This window comes from Cygnus olor, chromosome 7, assembly GCF_009769625.2.
Source record: "Cygnus olor isolate bCygOlo1 chromosome 7, bCygOlo1.pri.v2, whole genome shotgun sequence".
Classification (NCBI taxonomy): Eukaryota; Metazoa; Chordata; class Aves; order Anseriformes; family Anatidae; genus Cygnus; species Cygnus olor.
The window spans coordinates 32140182-32152740 of record NC_049175.1 but is presented as its reverse complement, the minus strand read 5'-3'; positions in this window follow the sequence as shown (position 1 = coordinate 32152740).

Here is a 12559-nt window from a genome sequence, read left to right as displayed (position 1 = left end):
TTAAAGCCTCACTGAATGCTAAGTAATGGAAAAAAAAAGGAAAAAGAAAAAGAACACAATTTTTAATATCCTACCAGCACCTTCCTGTGATACCTCCTCTGCCCCAGAAGATGTTAACCCTTGCCCTCATGCCAAGCTGGAAACCTTTTTGGGGTCAGAATGTCGGTTTGCTTTGAGGTTTGAATGGTCTGCAGATGGCAGAGGCCTGCATAAGCAGCAGTTTGACCGCCCGGGTTCCCCTGGCTCCCCCAGCTCCCTCTGGGTCCCCTGGGTCCCCTGGCACCCCCCAGCTCCCCCTGGCTCCCTCCAGCACCCCCAGCCCCACCACAGAAGCCGAGGAGCAGCAGCAGGAGGAGGCTCTGTGGTGCCGCTGCCCAGGCTGCAGGAGCAGGGGCGCGGGGTGCCTTTGGGTTGCAGGCAGAGCTCTGGTGATCCATGACCTGTCCAGTGATCTGTGACCTGGTGATCCCTGTGTTAGCCCAATATCTTTCAGGCTGTGGGGTCAGGTGTGGTTTCCCCTCACATTCTGGGAACACCAAGGGGTGTTACATCCTCATCTGCCTGCACAGGGCTGCTCAGAGTGCCCCTTGTCAGCCATGGGGAAAGGCTTTCTTAGTGATGACTGTTGGGAGATGATGTCTGAAAGTGCTTCAAGACAGGTGAGTTTGTAAGCAGAGCTTCACCTCTGGCTGACCTGGGCAGCAGAAGGTCCACAGATGCTGCTTGTGAGGAGAAGGGAATGTAGTTCAGGCATGCTGGAGCTAAAACACCACCTCAAGCCCCCGTTTCAAGGCTTGTAGCTGGTAGAAGGATCCCACAGAGCCAGCTGAGGTCGCAAGAGACAAGGCAAGGCAACTTAACAGCACAGGGGACAGCTGGAAGAAAAGCAGTACACCAAGACAGGATATTTCTGAAGGATTTTGCTGGTGTTCAGATATCCATACAGTCTCACAGGCCTCAGTGATAACTCAAGCAAAACAGAATCCACATGGAACTGAGGAGCTGCCTGGTTTTAATACCTTTTTGCTGGCTGCCAGCTGCCCTCTTATCACTCCTTTTCCTGAGTATTTAGCACAGGGGATCTCCTGCTTTCTGTGGGAAATTATCTGAAGGGACTGGGAAATGAAGAGAGATGATAGTCTTGATGATCTTCTCTGAAGCTGCTCTCCTGCCCACTAACCGAGAATGCAGACATAACCAATGCCTTCCTTCTCCAGCTAGGCAGGAAGCAGTTACAGCAGTATTGTCCCAGAAATGACTTTTTTTTTCTGAATATGAAGGGAGCAGTCCTAAGGAAAGCATCCTGGGTTTGCTGATCTTGCTCTTGACTCTCATTTTCTGCCTGTGATAGCACTGATAAGAGTTGACATCGTGGATGGGCTTTCATTGACTTGTAAATACTGCCCTGATACTGCAGATTGCCCTCCATTAGCTTCTTCTAAAGAGAGATAGAGCTGCAAGCAGAGCTGTTTCCAGGATGTGCAGAATCCCAGGCATTCACTGCATATATACCTGGGGAAAAAGAGCATCACTTGTTAGAATATCCACCTGCTATCACTGATGTGACATGTCAGTACTAATCTCTCTTTGCTTTCCTCTTCGTAGAAGCAATTTCTGCAGACAGCCATGCTGAGGTGGAGTATTAAAACTGAGCTCACATACTGTCAACTTCATTCTTTGCCACCATTTTTTACGGGTCTCGGCCAACTGTGGCAAGGATGGACTAGATGGAGGGCTTGTCAGAGCTGCAGAAGCTGAGGTAGGGAGTCAGGTTTGTCTGTGTGTGTGTGTGTGAAGAGAGAGGATCTAGGAGGCAGAGTGTGGAGGGAAGATGGGGGGAGTCAGTGGGAATGGAGCTGACGGGAGGAAGGGATATGATGTGTTGGTATCTGGGCTTGTTACCAAGCACAGCATGTAGGCACCAGGAAAAAGTAAATACATACCACTGAGCAAAAAAACAGATAGGGAATCAGAACAGCTGTGAGGAGGTGAGACAAGAAAACACCGGTGTTTTGTAGATTATTATGCACTTTCCAAAAAGAGATTCAATTACCACAGCTAAAAATACAGGGATGCCAGAAGGTACTCTTTTCCCCCTCTTTTTGTTCTGCATTGCTGACGTCACTTTGTGCAGCTGATAAAGCTGTCAGCTCTTCATTGCTCTGATGTTTTGCAGCTCATTTTGTCCCCAGGAAGCAACACCCCTAGCTGGTGAGGGCAGGAGGACAGAAATGCTGCAGTTCTGAGCATACTGAGGCACCCAGCTGAATACGGGGAGGTTCTGACACCGTGCCTCAGCGTGCTTAATCGCTTCGGTTTGTAGCTCAACACAGTTCAGGTACAGAACACAGACAAAAGGAATGTATCTGGCAGAGCAATCCCTGTGTCACCACATTATGACTTTTAATATGACTTTTGTTCTATTTTTTTCTCTACCCTGCTAATTCCTCCTCCTGCTTTAGAAGTGTCAATGGGATAAAGGTGGGCAGATGAGGCACTGTGGGATAAGCGCATTAGCTTAATGCTTCTGAAACACCTGGCAGTGTCAGCGCTGTCATTAAGTGTTCACCTGTAGCTTCCAGAAGTAAGCCCTCACAGACGGAGGAGGTGGCTTTTATACATTTTAAAGCGCTTTCCTGGAAGACGTGGAGTGTTGTAAATGTGCTACAAAACTCCACCAGGGTCAACAGGTTCAGGTGAATTCATCCTTAACACAGGCAGGCACAAGGACACTCCACAGCGAGCACTGCTGGCCCAGAGGGATGAGCACTTTCCTTGTGCTGTCAGTCACCCAGCCAGGAAGCTCAGGAACATGTACTCAAACAGAAACAGGAAAAGAGACAAAGAAAGACAGGCCCTGAGATCCTCATTCTGGCGAATGCAGTGGCAAACCTCATGGCTTCACAGCTGCTTTACCCCAGGACACAAGGGGTCACACCTCTCTGCTCTATGTGAGATACTCACTTGGCAAAGTTTGTCCAGAGGGACAGCAGAGTACAAATCGGAGTGTTAATCATGGACACCCACAGTGGAAACGTGCTCCCAAGTCAACTTCACATGTCCTGAGAAACGTGGATCTTCTCTTCTTGTAGCTCTGCTCTTAGATTGCACTCCCTCCCCCAGGAGTGCGGCTCTTGCATGCATTATTCCTTGTCAATCTCTTTTTTAACTTCAGATTTTAATGCTCAACTTCCTGAACTCTAAGCATCCCTAATCCCTTTCCTATACAGTCGATTTTAAAAAAGAACCAGAAGCACTGAAAGACAGAAATATAATTGTGGCTCAACCCAGTCAGTGAATGTTTGCTTCAGGTCCAAAGCTGGTGATTAAGACAAAAACCTAGCTATGTGGGCCAAGAGTCTGGTGAAAATCCAGCAGTAAACATGCCATGTGAGGCGAGCATTTGACATCCGCAGACGGGTGCCATCTGTTTCTTCTTTTAAGAGTATTAGCCATCTAATAAAGGGCAAGAGATGCATGGAACTTGGTCCGAGGTCAAAAGAGTGCGAGTGAGATCAGAGGTTTGATTGCCAAGTAAAATGGGTGTATAGATTCACACACACACACACACACACGCTGCCTTTTTTGCAAGTGGAGGGGAGGTACGGGCAGAAGACACACAGTCATACCAGCCAGACCTGGGGGAAGTCCGAATGCAGAAGCAGTGATACAGCTCAGGCTTCTTTTCAGGGCTAGACCAAAGCCTTTTCGAAATGAGGAACTGAGCGACCTCAGAAGCCATAAATTTTGAGTCAACATTTTGCAATTCTACTTCTGCTCCCACACCGCCACCCCTCATGTCTGGGCAAGGAGCAGCTCACTGCTTCTCTTTTCATGACACACCTCGCTCCCTTGCTTACTGGTAAAGCCTGGTCATTTCCTCGGTCAGTAAGTGACGGGGCTGGCGCGTTGCTCGCTCCTCTTTCCCACCTCTCTGCACTGCTTCAGGCCTCTCGGTGGCCAAGAGAGCGTCAGGAGCGTGGGCTGTGTGTGTCCCGCTGGAGCTGGAGGCACATTTAGGGCAAGGCTCAGCGGGGACTGCAGAGAGCCCTTCCCGTCCTCGCACGGGCTGGGGAGGGCTGCTCACAGGCAGCACTGCTATTGCTCCCCTGCAGCTGAGGATCTGGGGCTGACTTCCCCGTCTCTGCTCTCAAGTGCTACAAATCAGTACTTTTCACAGTTTGACAAAAAAATTAGAGACTTTATGCCACCTAATGCTGGAGCACTGTCAGTGTCAGCTCAATGTAGGAAAGCTCCTGTGCTAAGCTCTGGTTTATGCAGCAGCTCACAATGGTTTTGCTGAGCTGTGGGATATTTCAGTGGGACTGTTGTTGGCTCTGAGCATGTTTATAGTACGGGACAGTGTACCGCAGCAGAGACATCCCTTTAAGAGCAAGGCAGAAGGGTTTCAGTGTACAATTCACTTTGCTCTCTTTGTGAGTTTGCTTACACATCCACTCTCACAAGACAGCAACGGTGCTCCCCTCCTGGATTTTGGTGCACGTTGTGGCAGCTTTCAGAGCTGCAGCTCTTCGATTCAGGGAATTAGATGGAAACATCAGGTTTAATTTGAAAACAAACAGCAGCAAATGCCCCTTGATTGACGTTACCTCTAGAAAATGAATTAAACATCACAAAATATTTTCAACTTTCTATGCTGTTTTTAGGGTCTAGCTCACGATATTTTCAACACATGGGCCTTTCAACCGGTCCTTCACTTCATGAACCAGCTGAGGTCCAGCTCCCCCTCCTTTCCAGCCTGCAGATTATTTTTCTCAGAAGGAAAACATCACAGATCCGAGAAGCTGCACTTTCATTAAAGGAATCGATCCTCCAGCAGTTACCAGACCTGCCACACTGGGGATTTTTGTCAGCCAAAGCAGCCCATGCTTGGACTGGCAGGTGAGGGGTATGGCAGCAGCCTTGCTCTGCCTGCTGCACGCTGCACGGAGACAAACCAAGGACGAGGCACGGGGCGAATGCCAGTGGTATTGAAATACTAGAAACAATGTTATACGAGCAAATACAAGCAAATATTGGTCTTAAATTAGTGGCAAATGTGGTCACAGGGAGTGTGGGGTGACTGAGTGCACGACCCAGAACACAGTGAGCAGCAGATTCGGGACTCTGACCATTAAGAGAAGGCAGACCACATTTGCCTGACCTGGGTGCCTGCTTTGACAAAAGGCCTGGTTCTGGGGATGAAGGGACGTAGCGTACCTTAGCGTCAGTAAGAGGTCAGCACATCGCAGTTGCAGAAGTTACTCTGGTGTAAATGGTGGAGAAGGAGGTTATTCTTGTTTGTTGCATAAAACTCTGTAACCTTCAAAGTGTTGTAGCTTCATGAAGCTAATACTCTGGGAGTTCCTCGGTACTTTTATAACACAAGTTAGATATCTCTAACTAGGAAATAGTCACTACACTGATAGAAAATATCATTAAATAAGCATAACATCTCTTTTTGCCACAAGGAAATTTACTTATTGTGACACAATCTACCTATAACCGGCTCTTGGGTCTGGTTTTGGACCCCACATCCGGTTTTGGATTTGGACTTGTATTATCTGTGTCACTCAGTGGTACTTTCAAAAATCACTCATTTTTTTTGCAGTTTATGATTAATTAGCAATGTTAAAAATCATTCACCTAACTTATAATACTGAAATGTTGGTTATAAAAATAGACCAGTTCTTATTTGCTGAAGGGAGAGCAGAGAAAATGCAAATATTTAGCAAAAGTAGAGGTCACAGAAAAGTAAACAATTCCTCGCGTGATTTTTCTTTTGAGTGATTTACTCCCAAGGCAGAAAAACTGGGATTCATGGCCACAACCTGTTCGTGCAAACTATGATAAACAATCTGAGCTTATCTGACTTGAGGAATGCTATAAGAACGCAACTATCCATTATTTAAAGAAAAAAAAAAGGAAAAAAACCAACTTTTTAAAAGAGTAAAAACATTAGGATATAAGGTAGGTAACTACTGAAACCTACACGCTGCTGAAAGTCATGTTTCTTTTCACCAGAGGATCAAAGGAAAATGTCAAGTTTCATGTTAAATGGGACAAAGAGCTTTGCTGACGAGAGAAGTACATTGGCCCCACTGCATGCAGTAATGACATGGTACAAGAAGGAACAAGAGGTTATAAAAGAGCAGTCTCCGTGAGCTCTGATTTTAGGCTGCAGGAGTAGAACCAGAACCTCCAATTAGAACGGGAACGCGGGGCTCTTTTTAAAGCTCCACGCAAGTGGCACACTCTGCGTCACATTCTCAGATTCATTAAGCACAATGAGCAATTACAGATTAAAAGCTGCTGGTGTCTCACTTCAACCAGGCAAATGCTTTCCGTGGAGAAGAGGGAATGAATTTTGATAATGAGGGGTTTTCAGGCTGCAAGTTTAAATGGAAAGCGGGAACTCTACCGTGTCTACAATAACCGGTGCATTTACTGGACCCCTGCAAAGCCTGTACACCTACAATATGTCATCACAGCTCCTAAAGCAACTCTGTCAATGGCAGCTATTTTGCACAGTTCTTATTTCTGTGAATCAGATGGCAACTGCGGGCAGTACCATGAATGCCTTGATCTGGGAAATAATAAAACTCTCTGTCACTAGTGTAATTGTGAAATTAATTTGATTCTGTTTTTTTGTTGTTGTTGTTGGTTGGTTGGTTTTGTTTGTTTGTTTGTTTTTGATTATTTTTCTGCCCCTTCTTTGTACAGGATAAGGTGTATTCTGCCACCAGTCACATTTCACGCCGTACTTGTCTCTGCATGGTTGATGCAATTTAGACTTGGATGTGGTGACTTGGCACGAAGACTCACAGGTAGGACCCACCTCCTGCCTGGCCGTGGTGACTTATTGATCCAGGTTTGCCTGGAACATATCTGAAAAACAACATTGTCTCAGAGATTTTCTGAGAGATCTGGGAAGGAATAGTAAACAAGGTGGTGGGTTTATTTTTGGTTGGTTGGTTGGTTGGTTTGTTTTGTTTTCTCTCATGATAAATGGCACCAGGAAAGACTTTTAGAGTGAAATTTGGTGCCAAGAAGCTTTGTTAATGCTATGTATTTTTTTCTCAGGTACTACTGCGAGGGCACATTGTGCTGACATATTAAGGTACCAGTATGTATGCAACAATGCAATTCATCAGGGCTGCATCAGATGACTCAAGTTCTATTTTGTGAGCACTGTGACATCTCTACATGCAAGTTCTTTCTGTCAGCCTCATATCTGAATTTGTGTGTGGCTCATGTGGAGCTATGGACATAGACCCTGGTCCATGGTATGCTGGTGTGGGTGTCGCTGAAATGGTCATTCATTCTGAGAGTTTTCACAGCTGCCTGAGAATCATTTTACTCTCAAATCAAAAATGGCAGAGTCAGAGCTGGTAATAAGTGACGTTGCATGTGTGCATTTGGATGTGGAAGGTGTGGATGTAACTGTTTACGTGAGCTCTTGACTTATGCCTGACCTGCTTTGTCCAACAGTGAGGTGGGCGCTGCTGCTGCGGGTTCTGCCCTGAGCCTGCCAAGCTGCCATCTGCCAGACAGGCTGGAGCAGTAACCCAAATCCTGCTGATGGTCTCGTGGATAAGATCCAAAGCTCTTTACAGCTCACGGTCAGTGCTCTGAATACATGGATGCAAATATTTATGGGCACCCTGGATGGATATGGATTTCTAGCTCATGCAGGATATATTTACATGCACATATTCAGAGCATGTAAATCCCCTCTCTGGCTACCTTTCACAAGCATCGGTGAGCACAGCAATTACTCCCTGGCATGTGATTGAGAAGAGGCAGTTCTTCTCCCACTTCCAGCGCTCTGCATGCAGGCTGGCTGCAGCGGGGCACTGGAGGAAGGTGCTGCCCTCCCAGTGGCAGGAGACATCCACTGGTGCTGTGGGCAGTAAGCGGCCCAGTGCTGCCAAAGTTAACGATTCACCAGTTATTACAACTACATAATTTATCTGTTTCTAGTGATGATACCACTCAGGTATCTGTAAATCAAAACTATGGAGCTGTTTCCCTGCTTGCCTTTCCTCTATGTTACTTAGGTTGTGAGCTGTTCAGCTCACATTTTCATGGCTTTGGCTGAAAGAAGCCTCACTCTTACCATGGTCTCTTGCCAAGCTGCTGCTGGAGCCAGGCTGTTTAAAGGCCACGCACCCCGCTCTAGTTATACAAGACATGGCTACACAAACAGCAAGGCAGTTGGGTCATCTCAGATCTCCAGGACTGTAGCCCACCTCCAAGCACACTGAGGATGCCTAGTGGCATAGACTTTCTTGGAAGATTTATCTATTTATTTTATTTTTAATTATAGCTGTCCACACTCTCTTTCTTTAGCTGTTGGTTGTGTTGACTTACTCACCTTTTGTCTCTCTGGGCCAAAGCCCTTAAGTCCTTGTGGAGCCCCTAGTCATAAGGCAGTGATCTGCCTGCTCCAATGTAAGCCAAGTGACGACTCTTGCGTGCAGGCTGTTGATCTTCTTTAACTGCTGCTGCGTCAGCAGTCACATTAGGCTGTCTGAGAGGACAGCGTGAGACTTTATTGACAGAAGGTGCAGCTTTGTAATCCCTGCAAATCCCTCCTCACCTGAGCCCTTTACGTTCATGGTCTGAATTTACCAGCCTTCCGTGAAGAGCTTTCAGAGGATAAAAGCAGCATTAATGGCTTGAGAGCTTCAGACTTCAGTGAAGGCATCACTTGCTTGCGATCTCTAAGAACCCAGTTTCACAAGAGACATACTGCTCAGAGCTTGGTCTTCTGCGTCTGCAGGTACTCAGCCCCACGGATTGTCAAGGGACTCACTGGTATGAGATTATGTATTAGAGGAAAACTAGAGAGGGAATTGTTCCGGAATACAGATTGCTTCTAAACGCTCCTGAATCGCATTCAAATGGAGGGACCTGCCTCAGTGATGTGCTTGAGAACTTGCTACATAAAAGACTGTAAAGCATTTATTTTCAGTGAAAATCCAGCTGATCTGGGACAATCTCATCTCTCCAGGAACTGCACTTGCTCTCGTAAGACGATGAAACAAAAGCGGTCAAACAGTGTTAGCATGTGTACCTTGCCCATCATCCCAGAGTACCCAGGCTTCCAAGACATTAAGGTTTGTATGCAAAAACTCTCTTTGCAATGTATGGCAACTACTACCTATTCTGCTCTTAGAGTTATTTCCCCGCTTCCTGGTAAATTGATATTTGATATGATAATAAGTTTTGGGCTATGTTTTCATATAGAAATGCAGAATTTTAAAGAGTTATACTCCGATAGATTATCAAGTCAAGATTTTTTAAGTATTTTTTAAGGTTTGAATTAGGAAGGAGACTACTTTTTAGGCAAGTTTTAGTGTTCTTCAGTCACCTAACTTACTCCAAAAGCACAATCACTCTAGGCATGATCATTAGTTCTGCTGGGTCCCTTCCAGAATGTGATGGAATAATGAGAGATCAAAAACTTGATTACTTTTCAGTTTACATGTCATGTCCAACCCACTATTCCTGGTTTGTACTCAACGTTTTTCATTCATTGCTAGTAGGCAACTTGCCAAATGCTGATGATGGAGTGCCCTGCTGAGACATTGCTGGGCTCTGAAACCAGATTTGTGGCAGAACCATTAGCAAGTATCTAGACTTAATGAGCAATTGTGAAAAACTGCATGAATGATCATTTTCTTGATACCAAAGGCATTGTCAGACATAATAAATGAGTGCAAAATGCTCTGTGGTCCTGCTGTGAAGGTTATTGTCTACATACAGTAAAGTTTTTATTGATTTGAAACAGTAATATAATACAAAGCAGTTCTTCCTTCAAGCTGAACAGCTAAGATTTTGCAAAGAAAAAGCCATGGTCCAGCCTAACTTGGCAAACAGAAACCAGCTGTTGTTCCTGCTAGCTTGAGACAGGCTGGAGTGTCTTGGAGTAAGTGTGAGGAAGATGGAAATGGCAGAGCAGTAACTTTGAGAACCCAGGGGACATTTAACTGTGGACATGGAAAGGCAATCTTTTACATGGTGAATTTCTACCAAATTTTTTGGCACTCATTGATTTCCCTCACAGTCAATAAAAAGACTCACAGCACGGGTGTTCCCCTGAAATCAACATAAAGATACCCTCTGATGTCAACGGGGGCTGGGTCAGGCCTTCGACTATTCAAGTAACTGAAGTATTAAAATGGTTCGTTAGCAGGCAGAAAGGCCTCCTATGATAGGAAAGGAGAAGAAAACTTCATGCACATCTATGATACGCTGCAGGGTAATGACTGTAAACTTTGTAGTTTTAGGATGTAGAAATATATCATATGTGAAAATTGCAGTTCTGGGAGTAAAGAAGGACAAAAAAAAATCATACATGTTTATCATGGGAAACAGCAGCTAAAGAGATTTGGAAAGGATAAACTTGAACTTCTCTTAATACAGGCAGGTGAGAGATTCTAAATTAAAGAAATGTAGCTTAAAAACCTAAAACTTTCCATAACAACTCTTTACTGTGTGGAACCATAAACTTAAGATCTTTTGCTACTTAAACCAGCACAATTTAATTCAGATTCCCTTCTCCCTTCTGCCCCAACCCTTCCTCTCCCTTCCCCCTATTTTAAACAGTTATCAAGAAATAACTCAGAAACTCCATGCTTCAACCAACTTTTCCAGGATTTGGAAGGAAAGAGCTCTTCATCACAGCTGAACAGCTTTCCAAACAAAGCTTCATTACCCCATTGCTTAGGGGGCTCTTCAAGAGGCTACTTGAAAGGCAACCCAGCAACCAGCAGTGGCTTCCGTGACAAACCACTGCAGGAGTATTTCAACGAGAGGCTAATGGAGCTCAGGAACTATGAAAGTAAGAGGTCCAATAGGAAGATGAAAGGATTTGCTGACAAGAACCAGAACCCCTTCCTCACCCGCAGAGGATCTCGGCGCAGAAGTAGCTGCAGTGCTGTGGTAATGATTGGGCGTAGCGAGGAGACAGAAGAATCCTGCAGCTCAGCAAACCAAGACAACAAGAAAGTGATGGAGCATAGTGATCCAAAGGAAACCCAGAACGTCCTGGACCTCTACAAGGGTGACTTCTTGGACATTTTAACAATGCACATAGTTGCTCCCCTAGAAGCGTTAGTGCAAAAAAAATAACACTGGAGCTGTTTACAGCTACTCCTACAGTCCTCAAAACGCAGAATTGCTCCTGCTCAGCACTGTTCTGACTTAAGTAGCTCATGTGTGTTAGTTCATTCTGACACAGAAATATGTTTGTTTGTGGGACAAAATGTTCTCTCATATTGTGTTCTTGATTGACATTACATATTTTTATTTTCAATTATTTTCCTCAAAGAATCAGTGAAATTGTGAAATAGTCTTAAATTACTATACACAGAGAACAGTGTTCGAAATGCATGCACATATTATTGAATTCTTAAGTTGCCTTAAAAAAAAAAAGTGATTATCATCAGTGGAACAGATTGGTTTCTTACTGGTAATGTGCATTTTCTGTTAGCTAATCTGAAAAAACACTATTGTGTCCTGTCAATTTACTTTACTTGTTTTAAGGCTTGCTTTTTTATCATATCACTTCAACCCATTTCATTTCTGGTGACGTTTCGTATGGATGCAAATACTTGATGAGAAATGATTGATTTTCTTTTGTGGCCACATGTTGTAATCACCAGGTGGATCATTGTAGCAGTGTCTGGTGCACGAAAAAGCAAAGACAGATGAAAGTTTTATTTTTAAATCTGATCAGCCATTATGGTTTCATGTGCAGGCTCACAAACCTTTAAAAAGAACTACAAGGGCAAAGAGGAAAGAAAGCTACATTTAAGTGAGAATTATGGAAGTAACTATGAAGGTAGGATCCTTCCCACTTTCCTGCTGTAAATATGAGGACAACATAGCAAATTCTCAATGTAATCTGAGCTTCAGATTGTTTATTGTATTTTAGTGCTTATAGTGGTTATTTAAGTATACAACACCAGCTGCAGCTACATTTTTCAATTACATGAAATGTCAATGTTTAATTCTACAGAGCACCGACCAAGGACCAGGCACAAAGCAGGGTAACTATTTCAAGCTTCTAAAAAGCACTACCACTGCCTGTAGTATAATTAGCAATAAGTTTATCATTACAGTGTTAGTTTGAGCTGATGTTTCTTTAAAGAAAGATTTTTTTTCAGATTTTTCAATATGAGTTAACAAGTAAGTGGAGCTGGAAAAATTAGGTAATGAATGTATCAATTTGCAAAGTCCAAATAGCAGAATAGAGCAGTAGCTGGGCTGGCAGCAGCAGCTTTCTGCCAAGACCCAAGCACAAAACCCTGTCTGCAGATGTATACATTAATAAAAGTAGTTTGGGATGATGGGAATACATCAGACTCCTCATTCTCTTGGTGGGAGCAAAGTGAGAGTGAGAGCCTCAGCACTGTGTGCACTTGCTGTTAGCGCGCTTGGTATACCTGCAGTGCATGAAAGGAATTGGAAGTTCCTTTATTCTCATAAATATGCCACCCCTCACCCCTTTTCTCTTTCAAAAGGTACCTACTTTCTAATCCATTTTCAA